The sequence below is a fragment of the Thermobia domestica genome, chromosome 7 (assembly GCF_964235325.1).
Source record: "Thermobia domestica chromosome 7, izTheDome1.hap1.1, whole genome shotgun sequence".
Taxonomy (NCBI): Eukaryota; Metazoa; Arthropoda; class Insecta; order Zygentoma; family Lepismatidae; genus Thermobia; species Thermobia domestica.
Window position 1 is genome coordinate 117,001,952 of NC_137460.1, and position 13,931 is coordinate 117,015,882.

A 13,931-nucleotide genomic window follows, 5' to 3' on the forward strand; every position below is an offset into this window, starting at 1 on the left:
TCTGTCGACCTCACTCATATATACGGGGATGCCGTCGTATACTCTCGCGCCAAGCGCTTATTTTCCACGACACGGCACTAATCCTACTGAAGATTTCGTCAACTAAACTATTGATGTATATGCAGTGAAGAAACCAAGGCTAATATGTTTGATTTAGAATCAGAAGTGTGAGAAAGAATGATAACTTTTTATTAAGATATTCCTAAGTATGTTTGTTTTAGGAGAAAAAATATTTCAGTTAATTTAAATCTTTTTAAAAATTTTTACATTAGTAACAAACAGTAATTACTGAATATAGGAAATAATAAAAATAGTTACTGTAAATAGCAGTTAAAGTTTAGTGTAAACTATTTTTGCCAGTCTTTATTTAATGTTTTAAATGAAATCATTAAAATTATAATCTCATTGAATATTTATCAGCAATTAGTCTCAATATTAGGTAAGATGTGTATGTGAATGGAATTGTTAAATATGCTGCTTTCTTGAAAAAAATACAGAAAAATAACCCTCCCCCGAGCAATTGACATTCCCCCCCGGGTGTAAATGTCTGAATTCAACACTGCGAACAACACCCCGTTATCTTTAGCCACATAATAGTGGGACGTAAAACTTAAAGATTTCATTTCGAACAACACTCCCAGAAACCTATTGTTATACCATTCCCAAAACACCCTTTTGTACAGTTCTCCCTATTCGAAAAAAACATTGTAAATAGCAGTGTTCATACATAAATATGGAACTCTATTTCCCTGAATTTTCCAGGTTTTCCAGGTATTAATTTTTCAATTTCCAGGTCTAGTGGAAGAAACTAATAGTACGAGAACACATAAATTTTAAGAATACTATATTTATATATTTGAGAATGGCCACCCTTCTCCCCAATGAACGATTGCAATTAAATATTGAGTCACAAGAAAATAAATAATTAAAATAAATAAAATTTAAGTTGAAAAATATGAAGTTGAGAAACCTACTAAGGGAATTATATAATACTTTTGTTCCATACTTGAATACATTCAAAATATACAAAAATATTGGCTTGGGGAAGAAAAAAGGGCCCGCGAGATTTTAACTGATTCTTATAGTACTCGACAACAGAAATAAATTACTGAAAGAATTTTCAAAATCGGCGCAGGTAAACATGCAGAAAATCGCATTTTCATGTACCGGTTCAAAATGGGGAAGAAAAGACGACCGCGAGATTTTAATTGATTCTTGTACACGACGAGAGAAATCGATTAGTGAAGGAATTTTCAAAATCGGCGCAGGCAAACATGGAGAAAATGGCATTTTCATGTACCGGTTCAAAATGGGGAAGGAAAAAGGTTCCGCGAGATTTTAACTGATTCTTGTAGTACTCGTCGAGAGAAATCGATTAGTGAAGGAATTTTCAAAATCGGCGCAGGCAAACATAGAGAAAATCTCATTTTCATGTTCCGGTTCAAAGTGGAGAAGAAAAAAGGGCCGCAAGATTTTAACTGATTCTTGTAATACTCGACGAGAGAAATCGACTAGTGAAGGAATTGTCAAAATCGGCGCAGGCAAGCATGAAGAAAATCGCATTTTCATGTATCAGTTCAAAATGGGGAAGAAAAAAGGGCCCGCGAGATTTTAACTGTTTCTTGTAGTACTCGACAAGAGAAATCGATTAGTGAAGGAATTTTCAAAATCGGCACAGGCAAACATGGAGAAAATGGCATTTTCATGTACCGGTTCAAAATGGAGAAGGAAAAAGGTTCCGCGAGGTTTTAACTGATTCTTGTAGTACTCGTCGAGAGAAATCGATTAGTGAAGGAATTTTCAAAATCGGCGCAGGCAAACATAGAGAAAATCGCATTTTCATGTACCAGTTCAAAATGGGGAATGAAAAAGAACCGCGAGATTTTAACTGATTCTTGTAGTACTCGACGAGAGAAATTGACTAGTGAAGAATTGTCAAAATCGGCGCAGGCAAGCATGAAGAAAATGGCATTTTCATGTATCAGTTCAAAATGGGGAAGAAAAAAGGGCCCGCGAGATTTTAACTGTTTCTTGTAGTACTCGACGAGAGAAATCGATTAGTGAAGGAATTTTCAAAATCGGCGCAGGCAAACATGGAGAAAATGGCATTTTCATGTACCGGTTCAAAATGGGGAAGGAAAAAGGTTCCGCGAGATTTTAACTGATTCTTGTAGTACTCGTTGAGAGAAATCGATTAGTGAAGGAATTTTCAAAATCGGCGCAGGCAAACATAGAGAAAATCTCGTTTTTATGTTCCGGTTCAAAATGGGGAATGAAAAAGAACCGCGAGATTTTAACTGATTCTTGTAGTACTCGACGAGAGAAATCGACTAGTGAAGAATTGTCAAAATCGGCGCAGGCAAGCATGAAGAAAATCGCATTTTCATGTATCAGTTCAAAATGGGGAAGAAAAAAGGGCCCGCGAGATTTTAACTGTTTCTTGTAGTACTCGACGAGAGAAATCGATTAGTGAAGGAATTTTCAAAATCGGCGCAGGCAAACATGGAGAAAATGGCATTTTCATGTACCGGTTCAAAATGGGGAAGGAAAAAGGTTCCGCGAGTTTGAACCGCTACGATGTATGTTCACGAATGTCCCCGTCTTCTCAAATTTAGTTAATTACTGTGACACTGAAACATGTGACACAGAGTCACATTGTGGATGACTGCAATCGGCAACCACTGCACATATACTCCTCCCGCCCCACAGTTTGATTATTTCGATCCATTCCTCACGTGCTAACGGCATGGTTCAACATCTGCAAGAAAGAGGTAAATGTAACGTTCAATTGGCAATAGCTTTTCACCAAATTAAGCTGCATGAAATCTGATTGCATATTTGACATACTGAGAAAATTCTAGTCCGTGGCCATATGTATCACATATCCCATCAATTCATAAAAATTTTGAACACAAAATTACGGTCGTCCGTGTGACGTACTCCCAAAAGGCCTAATGTGTATCACCCACCTCACATTCAATGAAACCACATCCGTGTAGAATTTAGAAAGGAACTTCTTATGATGTATACAGGATGTCTCAAACGTTCCCTGACATAGGATAACTCTGTTATTATCAGAGTTACAACAAAATGTAAGAGGAAAAACATCTCGAAATATGACGTTTTCAATCTAAAGTGAACACTTTTTAAAAAAAATCGGACGAGATGTTTGTGCTGTATACTCTTTATGCACCCAATTTTAAATGAAAATGCAACGTTGTCATTTACCTGGACCCAGAACATAAGTGAATGAAGTTACTGTTTGAAACGGGGGCTGGCCATCGACATGTTAGCGTAAAAGACAGTAACTTCACTCACTTACGTTGTGGGTCCAGGTAAATGGCAATGTTGCATTTTCATTTCACATTGGACGCATAGCGAGTGTACAGCGCAAACGGGTCATCCGATTTTAAAAATTCCTTCACTTTAGAATGAAAACATTATATTTGGAGACGCTTTCCAAAGTAGTATAATTTAGTTTGTTTAAATTTACAATTTAATACAAGTAGATTCGTATTTATATGCGTAGGATTTTGTATGCATCTAACTAATGAATTCTTTATTTTCATGCTTAACTTAGTGACTTGGCTTTGGACTGCAACTGATTATTGTAACCCATTATTGCTTGAGAAGAAACAAGATATCCGAATCTTCATTTGGAGAAATCAAACGTCTATTGGAAAGCTGGGGATTACAATCATTAATTTCTACATTTCAAGGTGCGTAAATTATATATTCTGTGTTTGTTGTTAAAATTACTATTACTATTATTGGGTTTAGAATCAATCAAGCACTTCATGATATTTTATGGGGATCAAGATGGGTGCCGGAGAGATAAGTATTTGAGCGTCAGGCTCTTATTTCTTTTCAATTTAATATTTAATCAATGATTATTTTTCTCCCTCATTATTCCACCAAATCGTATTCCAAGATCATATATCCATTTTTGATCGATATATCCATATTTTTGATCTCTTTCATATTTCTATATTTTCGATTTTTGATATTGTTTATATTTCGATATTGCTGTATTTTTCGATATTTCGAACAAGTTTCGATAGTTTGTCAATATCGATTATCTATATCTAAATTCGGATATCCCAAAGCCCTATCGAACCCCCTCCGAAATGAAGTTTTTGGCTATGGACCTGATTAGGGATGCGCACGAGACAAGACGAGACAGAATTTTTGTTACGAAATTCGAGACGAGATAGAGCTCTTCCAATAGAAACGGATCCAGTTTTCGAGACGAGACATAACTTTCGCGGCACCTTTTCGAGAGGAGACAATCTCAAATCTTTTCTCTTGCGCATCCCTACACTTGATCATGAGGTATCAAAAAAAAAAAAAAAAAAGTTAATGAGAAATACCGGTAACATGTAAATACAATATAGGTAGCTAAAACATTTTTGTTTTCATTCTTCAGTAATGCATTATTATTAATCTCAGGGGGGCGCGGTGGCTCAGTGGTAGAGTGATAACCTCCGGTGTTTGGGGTCCCTGGTTCGATCCCAACTCGCGCCGTGTGGACTTTGTAGTGGACAAACACCGTGCTCGTGGGTTTTCTCGGGGTTCTCCCGTTTCCTCCCACTTTCTTCATTCCACCATTTCACTCATTTCTCATTACCTCCGTCTCCTGTAGCCTAACCGGCATAATCGTGGGACGTTAAACTTAAAGATTTCATTTTTTATTAATCTCTGTATTTTATAGTGTATTCTCAAGCTTAAGGTGATGTATAATTAAATTTTGAATTCAGTTAACTTATTTTGTTTCTCAGATTGTTTTTAAAATGTATGTACAAACGTTTATTTTCATTCTTGAGAGTTTAAAGTGACGTATAGTTATTAAACATAGTATTTAATATTGTACTCTTAACGTGGAAGTGATATACAGTTAACTTTTGAATTCAGTTAACATTTTTCTCTCTGAAATTGCTTTAAAAAGTATGTAAAAACGTTTTTATTTTATTTCTTGAGTGCTAAAAGTGATGCAAAGTTATTAAGCTTACTACTTTATATTGTATTCTTAACCCTAAACTGATACACAGTGCGTTTTTGAATAAATTATGTCAAGTTATTTGAGTGACGAACACTGGTAGAAAATCCTGACTACTACTGGAACATTTTGATTTTAAGGTGACGACTACTGGTGCAAGGATTTTAAAATATTGTTTTTCCTCCAACGGCTACTCCTTTTTTAATTCTAACTACATGGTCATTATAGGAAGGATCAGTGAGTCTTTCCAACTATGGTACAGCTCCGACAGATTCACGATGCTCAGAGAAGAGACAAAATAGTATGTTTTCAACCTTAAAGTGAGAACCACTGGCGTTTTTACCCTGCTATGCAAAAGTAAGTGAGTACTCCAATGGAGTTCCAATGCGGTACTTAATTTCTGCGTTTTAGATATATGGAAATACATGTCTCTAAAATGTAAAGAACTGATTTTTTTTATACTGAAAACTGCAACTCGGTAAGCCTTATGGATACCGAGGTATGGGAAAATAAACTATAGGTATGTGGGGCTTGCATACTTGACGCTACAATTCGGAAATTGAATTAAAATATGACTAACGGCTATCAAGATGTTGTCAAATAAAGGGAGGACCAACACAGTTAAGGGGTTTTCGTGTTAGATGCTAAAATTTCCGAAATCGGTCATGGAAAGTTAATAAACACCAGTAGCAATTTCATCTTAAAGTAATTAGATATCTTCATGGAGTGTTAGAACATCATGGAGTCTACCAAAATTAAATTTTAAAAGCTTTTGAAAATATAATCTGACATTTGTAAACAGTATTTGAAATATGTGTTTACCCAAAACTTCCAGCTAGTACATCTAACATCTGGAGAAACACTGTGAAATAAAAGCGTACGAGATCTTGAAATTTCGGAAACAATTATTGGTCGCAACAAAATTAAATAAGATGGTACTTCTATGGGTTAAATGAGTACCTCAGTACAATTTCGATCGAAAGATTAGTTCAGTCCTAGGTTTTCTTCAGGCAATTCCAAGGGTTCATCGAGCTGTGCAAAAGAATGAAAATTCGCTGTCAATATCTAAGATAGTAACCAAGATATAAGGAATTATATATTTTATGACGTAAAAATAGAGATCTTTACGGATTTGTACTTTTGGCTCTTTTCTATAAGAAAAAAAATTCAGAAAACTACTGTATATACCTTAATAGACAATTCAGTGGGCGGGGACACAGTAGCTTAGTGGTAGGGTATTTAACTAATCTTTTTTTGCAGAAACTATTGGAGTATTCACTTAACCTGTAGAGATACGATCATACTTAACTCCCTATTTAATTTTAAAATTAAATAAAAGGAAATATTTCAGTACGCTTTATATTTCAGTACGCGACCCACGATTATGCATTTTAGTCTCAGGGAGATTATGATTAAAGCAAGTGAATGTTGTTGACAGAATTGATGGAATGCAAAGGTGGGAGGAAAGAGAGTACCCCGAGAAAACCCACGAATACGATGTGCACTACAAACTGACTTGACCGTGGATCGAACCAAGAACCCAATACACTAGAGGTAAGCACTCTACCCCTAAGCCATCGTGCCCTCGCCCATTTAATTGTCTATTAAGGTATATACGGTTGTTTTCTGAAATTTCTTCTTCTTACAGCAAATACTCAAAAGTACAAATCCATGTGGGTCTCTATTTTTACGACGTCATAAAATGCATAATTCCTTATATCTCGCTTGCTATATTAGATATTGACAAAAAATGTTCACTTTATTTCAGAGCCCGATGAACGCTTGGAATTGTCCAAAGAAAATTTAGAGCTGAATTAATCTTTCGATCGAAATTGTACTGACGAGTCTGAGGTACTCACTTAATCCATATAAGTACCATCTTATTTAACTTTTGTTAGGATCAATAATTGTTTTCTGAAATTTCAAGATCTAATACGCTTTTATTGTATGGTGTCTCTCTAGCTGCTAGATGTACTAGCTGGAACTTTTAGGTAAATACATATTTCTAATACTCTTTGCAAATGTCAAAATATATTTTACAAAACTTTTAAAATTTAATCTTGGTAGACCCCATGATGTTCTTAAACTCCATGGAAATACCTAATTATTTTAAGATGAAATTGCTACTGATGCTTATTAACTTTACATGACCGGTTTCGGAAATTTTACCACCTAACACGAAAACCCCATAACTATATGGATCCTCCCTTTATTTGACAATATCTTGATAGTCATATTTTAATTAATTTTCTAAATTGTACTGTCTAATATGCAAGCTCCACGTACCTATGGTGTCGCTTTTTATTTCACCATATTTCGGTAACTGTTAGGCGTACCGACTTGCGGTTTCGGTAAACACACACCTCTAACGTTCTTTAAAACGTTATTAAGACATATTTTAGAATATTTAGAAATGAGAGTTCTGGGAATATCATGGTACCCGAAAACCCCCATCAGGGCGTGTGTGTAGTGTATTTAATTGAAACTACTTTTGAGGTTGTTGTAAGCCCTCGTAATTACGTTTCCGAAGCTGCACCATCTAGTACGCAAACTCCACAGTTCTGTAGTGTCGCTCTTTATTTTCCCATATCTCGATATCCATAAGGCTTACCGAGTTGAGGTTTTCGGTAAACAGATGTCAGTTCCTTACATTTTAGAGACATATATTTTCATATATCTAAAAAATACAGACATTAGGTACCCCATGGTAGCCCGAACACCATTGAGGTACCCACTTACTTTTGAATGGTAATACATTTTGAGTTGTTGTTCAGCATCAATAAACACTTCATAGTTTTTCTACGTGCAACCCAAAAGTCCATACCTGACCGAACAGATTTTGTCCATTTAATCTCAAAAATGTTAAGATACTTTGTATTGTTAAGTACAACCAAATTAAGCACACTGAATATAACATTTTAAATATTTTCTGATTTTTGTTGCAGGTATTTCGTGCATCAAACCAGGATTCTGCTTGAATGACAGTCAAAAGAAGCAGTGTAGGTTGTGGCTAAAAGTACGCCCTTTCTGAAGACAGACTCAGTTGTACTTACATTATTTTGTACGAATATATAACCCTAATAAAGATACTGTACTACAAATTATTTCTTTCTTCCATAAATTATAATAAAATATTATCTCTGTTTAAAGAAAATGATTGTTAATGTTAAGTCATTTTAATTCTTTTTCTCTGTAATAAGAACATTATCCCTAGCAATATTTTTTTATCTTTGTGCTATTGCGATTGGATGAAGTAAAATTCTATACGAAGCACTATTATTTCAGACATGCATTAATAACTAATGTATTGTTCTGTATGTAAGACAATGTCTATACTGAACATGTCTAGCGAAGGTGTTGTTTTAATACAGAATCTATAACTCAGCTTTTCAGTAGTCAACTTTATTGGGAATCCGAAGAAAGAAGTTTAAAAAAAAATGTTGGACTTACCAGCGTGTGTGTGTTCGAATTCTGGACTAATCCAAATTATCCAGAGAAATCATTATATATTTCTTTGTTGCTATTTCAGATGTATCCTTTATCCAAGTCGTATGAAACGGAGACTTCATACATCGCTATACTTTGTATGAACTATGTTCCGTATTTACTTAATCACTTTGTAACTTTCTCTAGTGTTGACAAGGCCGCAGGTGTCAATCGAATAGTTTAGTGTTTCACTCATGTCACCTTGTGACTAAGGTACGTCCTGTCGGTATATATATGGTACTGGGTTCAATTAGCGATAAAATACATTTTTAGCGTTAAACAAATGCAAAAATCTACACGAAATGAGATACCGTGATCTCTGACTTACGGATAACACCAAGCAACTAATGGTACTGAGTGTGATTGAGTTTACTAATTACTATTTGGCTAAAATCAGTGTTCCTTTATCTATAGTTCTTTTCGTGCTTTGAATTGCAAAGTTTGAAATAACCGTTTTAAATTATTGTGTATATATATCTTCCGAGTAATTCTGAGAATCATTGCTCTTTCTTTAAGCAATGTATGAGACTGTTAAATTGCTCTTTCCTTAAAATGTTGCACTAAGAAGGATGCATCCAGGAAAGTCCAAATTTGCAGAATGTCTATAGCAGGGAAGAATAAATATGTTTAGTCGATGGCTGCACAACGCCTCCGCTGTCACCACGTTGTCACACAGCGAATACAGCGAACGTTTAAGAGTATTCTGCACTTACTATTAGGTATCGGCCTGGGAACTTTGGCGCATCTACCCAGTCTCCTTCTTGGTGTTTCATTTTTAATGGCGAGTACTGAGTAGGAATCATATTGTAAGCGAATACGTTTCCGGCTGACACCACACTTTTAATTATTGCGACATTTAAAAAAAAAAAGACATACCTGTTAATTAAAATGTACAGAGAAGTTATTTCTGGAAAATTCTATTCAGGCCTCTTGTGGTAACAACTGCACTTTAGTAGAAGATACTATTAAGGAAAAGAATGAGGTAAAATAATCTTTATATCGTACAAGCAATGGATGATAACAGCTTAATAAATGATTGTACGTAAATCTTGTTTGAGTTTGAATATAGGATTGTATAAGGCTGTGCATTTTGCATTATTATTGAGGTGCTGCAACTAACTAACTGCAAACCATATGATAAATTCTTACAGTAATATATCACATATTGATTTACTCTGTATGGAAACGAAAATAGTTTAATATATGGTTAACCTCCTTTGTGCCAGGGGCGGATCCAGAGGGGGGCGATCGGGGCGATCGCCCCCCCCCCCACAAGAGGAAACTTTCTTATTTTATATATAAATAAACCCATCCATAACAAGTTTGGAGCTCTTAAAAGTAGCAGTATTACCGCCGACCGCCCCCCCCCAGAAGTCCGTCCTGGATCCGCCCCTGCTTTGTGCCCATAATTTTAAAATTAACGCTTGTGTCACTTTTCAACACTTGACTTTGCAGTAACTTTCCAACGAATTAGCAGGAAGCCCAAACTTATAGGACACCCTGCAGGTAAATACATTTCTTTGGACAGTTTCACTGCTCCAAACTAAGATTTGAAAAGTGTAGTATTGTTAATTTTATTCTTATTGGCACAAAGGAGATCAACCATATTTTAAGCTATTTTAGTTTTCATACAGAGTAAAACAATATTTGACAACATTACAGTAAGAATGTATCATGCACTTTGCAGTATGTTGCAGCACTTTAATAATGGTGCACTATACGTACACTCTAGATCCTGCATATGTCCGATCCATACATTACAAGAAGGCAATACGTATTCGATACAGGTAAAATCTGTATATTTCATATGGACAACCTATTAGCTATATACATCCAATCTATACCTATTAGCTACTACATATTAGCTATTAGCTATTACATATGGCCAACCTGTACGCGACATACGTATAATCTATATGCTGCATGCAGACAGTCTGTAAGCTACATATATGCACTCTGTATGGTGCATACGGATATTCTGTATGCTGTATCTGGACAAGCTGTGTGCGACATAAGGAAAATCTGTATAATACATACGTACAATACGTATACTGTATCTAGTCGTACGTATGGGGCACAAGTACAATATAGATGCTGTCTCGGGGTTGAACGCAAGAAACATACGTACAGAACGTATATTGCATACTTCTTGAAATCATGCTCCGTCCTGATAGTCAGTGTATGTCGTCATTATTAACCCACATGCTACATACGACCCTGACGTCACAAAGCTAGATATTACCTCCGTATATACTTGTTACTGCAGATAACGTCACACGAATGACGTCATTGCACTTGTGCAGACAGTACGTATAATACATACTTTTTCAGCTATACGTTTGCTGCAGGATGTTATATACGGTTGTACGTTAAGTCCAGAAACTACAGGAATTACGAATGTAACCTACGTTTTTAAGTATGCCACCTACATTTTTTTTCTCAGTGTGCACTGTAAACTTTCAAATCATTTTAATCCAACGTTTCTGTTGTTCATTAAACGTAGGAGAACATTTCTTTTTGAAATTATTTCAGATAACAATAATCTATAATAAGAAATGTAGAACTAACTGTGAGTTTCTTTCTCATTGTGTTACGCAGCAGCATAATTCTGTGCATCTAGATAATCTTGTGATATTAAATTGATTAAAATAAACATCCTAAGAAGGAAATGAGGCTTTGATTTACGCGGAAAAAAATGGAGCGGTGATATTCAAAAAACAAAGGAGAAAGTCTCATGTTGGGTGTCCATCCATAGTTCACAGAGCCGCTGAGATGAACGAGTACGTTTATTTTCACTTTATGTATTTTTGAGTAATTGTCTTCGTATATTTGATATGACTAGGATTTATAAGTCGTTTCATTTCTTTGCTAATAATTTATAATTGCGCACTTCCTCTATATCTCACATATTTTATTTGTAAATATTATTAATGATTTTTTATTTATCCTCTATATTATACACTTTTCTTCAGTTTTGGTTTGTTTTCTATGAAATAGTGGTTGTAATCCCTTGTTTCCGAGATGTTACCAATATGTCAATGATCGACATTCGTTTCTTATATAATATAACTGAAACAATTTCATAGAGCACAATATTGAATTTTATTTCGATCCTCTTAAATTTCTAGTATATAGGCGTACACTTTTGTTTACATACATATATGATTTTATCCCAAAACAAAGAACGTCTAAGTTTCTCATCTACAAATAAAGCAGCAGTATGCAACGACTATTTCCGTTCGTATCTGGAGAAAATCGAGAACAAGAACCGATTATACTCGATTTCTTAAAGTACTTGATTCTGTGGTACTCTGTCTCTCTAGAATCTATTCTATATTCGATTTGATTACGCTCACTCCATGCAGTACATTACTTTACCTGCATTCACGAAAATGCAATACTCGCTTCCTTTGGAGAATCCATTCTGAATCTGAGTATAATCACTTACTGGCTTTTTTTTTTTTTTTTTGCGCAAACTCATAGGAAAATAACTATAGTGCAAGCAAAAGTACTAGTAAAGATCCTTGAATGAATTCTTAAAAGTTGCTTACGCCCTCTTTCGTTCCAATATCAGCGTTGTAGAGAGCCAATAAAGCAGCCAAATTGGAAGTAATAAATCCGAAACAAGAAAGTATCGATTCCAGGAGGAAAACGAAATAGCAACGAAATGCAGAACAGTAAATTTCAACTAACGGGTTCATTTGAGTTGAGTTGATTTTGAGTTTAACATCAGCAACGAGACTATATGAAACGTGGGCCTACTGATTAACATGGAATCCCAACCCGCTGGGACTTGAACCTGGGTCTCCCACGTCAAAGGCGCGCACGCCACAAAGCAGCTCAACGGGCTCATTTTTATAGCAGAAAATGCTTGTCATTATTCACGTTGGAGAGCCAGATCTAACTTTATTCAAATTCTTTAAGTCGGAGAAAATTTCAAATTGAGGAAGAAATTATTTCAGAACAGAATGCAGGAATGCCTAACAAATGTAATTAATTCTTTTCTAAATAAACTGTGATAAATGATAGCATCCGTACCTTGGTGGTCTAGTTGGTAACGCGTGCGCCTTCAATGTATTGGGTACGGGTTTCGATTCTTACAAGTTGACATCATTGAATGTATTAAGGTGGTTCAGTTCAGTGTTTTTCATATGTACTTCCGGAGGACTTTGCTTTACTGGAATTAAAGTAATTTGAATTGCGATTACATGCCATTCTTTTGCTGGACTCGTCCTTCAGCTAATAGTGACACAGTGCGGTTCTGTCACCTTTTTCATTTTCCCCAGAATAAAATTTTCTGGAAGAAAGTCTGATTCGGATTCCACCTTAAACTGCAGATCCACGTCACATATAGCATCACTACTGAAAAGGAAGACTAAACTTCAACAAAGAAACCAGTATATCATCTGACTACAAATAAGTTCCTATTTGACGCAACAGAAACTGTGACTTTCGAATTGTTCACTTAAGTGATATATATATATATATATATATATATATATATATATATATATATTGTGTGTGTGTGTGTGTGTAATATTTTCCAATTTTTCAGTTCTGGGCCCTCCATTCAATTGAGCATCAACAACTACCGGAGAAAGTGTTGGAAATTTTTGCGTCACTCTTACCGTTCCCGAGATATTGACCTAAAATATTCCGAGTTTGGGAGATTCAAGGACTGATATCCTGGGAACCGTAAGTCAAAGGGTGATCATATTGGTGTTGATCAAAACCTAAGACCAAGGTAAATACTTGGAAACCGGTGGACGCTGTCCAACTTTACTATCCTTTCAGGTATTGATCAACACCAATATCATCTGTCTATGACTTACCGTTACCGAGGTATTGGCCAAAAATGTTCGGATTTCGGGAGATTTAAGGAGCCATACCTCGGGAACCGTAAGTCATAGAGAGATGACATGTTTTCCAATGTTTCAATTTTGAGCCTTCCATTTTGAGCACGTGTCTTCGTAGAACAACATACATTAGAAAGTTTTAGTAGAACTCTTAAACAAAACATGTGAAAAGAACTTAGTACTCAAGTAAATTATAAATAAAGCCTGTAGAAATTAATAAGAAAAATTAATTATTTTACAGTTTGTTTTGGCAATGTTCTTGGAGCTTTCTCAACTGGTTTGTTTTGAATTTATCATTCAAATTAATATTAAGATATAACTTAAATAACTGATGGCCAATATTTCAAATTTATTCCCAGGAAAGGGACGTTCGGCACTAGCAGGTGAAAAGTACTATTGCGAATATGTTAGAAACCCACTTTGTGCACAAACCGTTATATTTTACTGGAAGAAAATTTCGTAGCTCAGGGGCACCCTCTGAAATTTTAAAACTATTTAAATTAAGCAATATAGAACCATGCACAAGAAAAGCAAAAATAACAGGGATCCAAGTGTTTCCTGTTTTGACTTACCATCAGGTGTTTAGGGGTAGC

The 13,931-nt window shown here is 35.4% G+C and overlaps 1 protein-coding gene across 1 annotated transcript in view; it reads right to left on the bottom strand.

The window, feature by feature from the left end:
- The window catches only part of LOC145689306 (glutamate receptor-like), a 114,296-nt gene that overhangs the window by 81,223 nt on the left and 19,142 nt on the right, over nt 1-13,931 (bottom strand). The window lies entirely within an intron of this gene.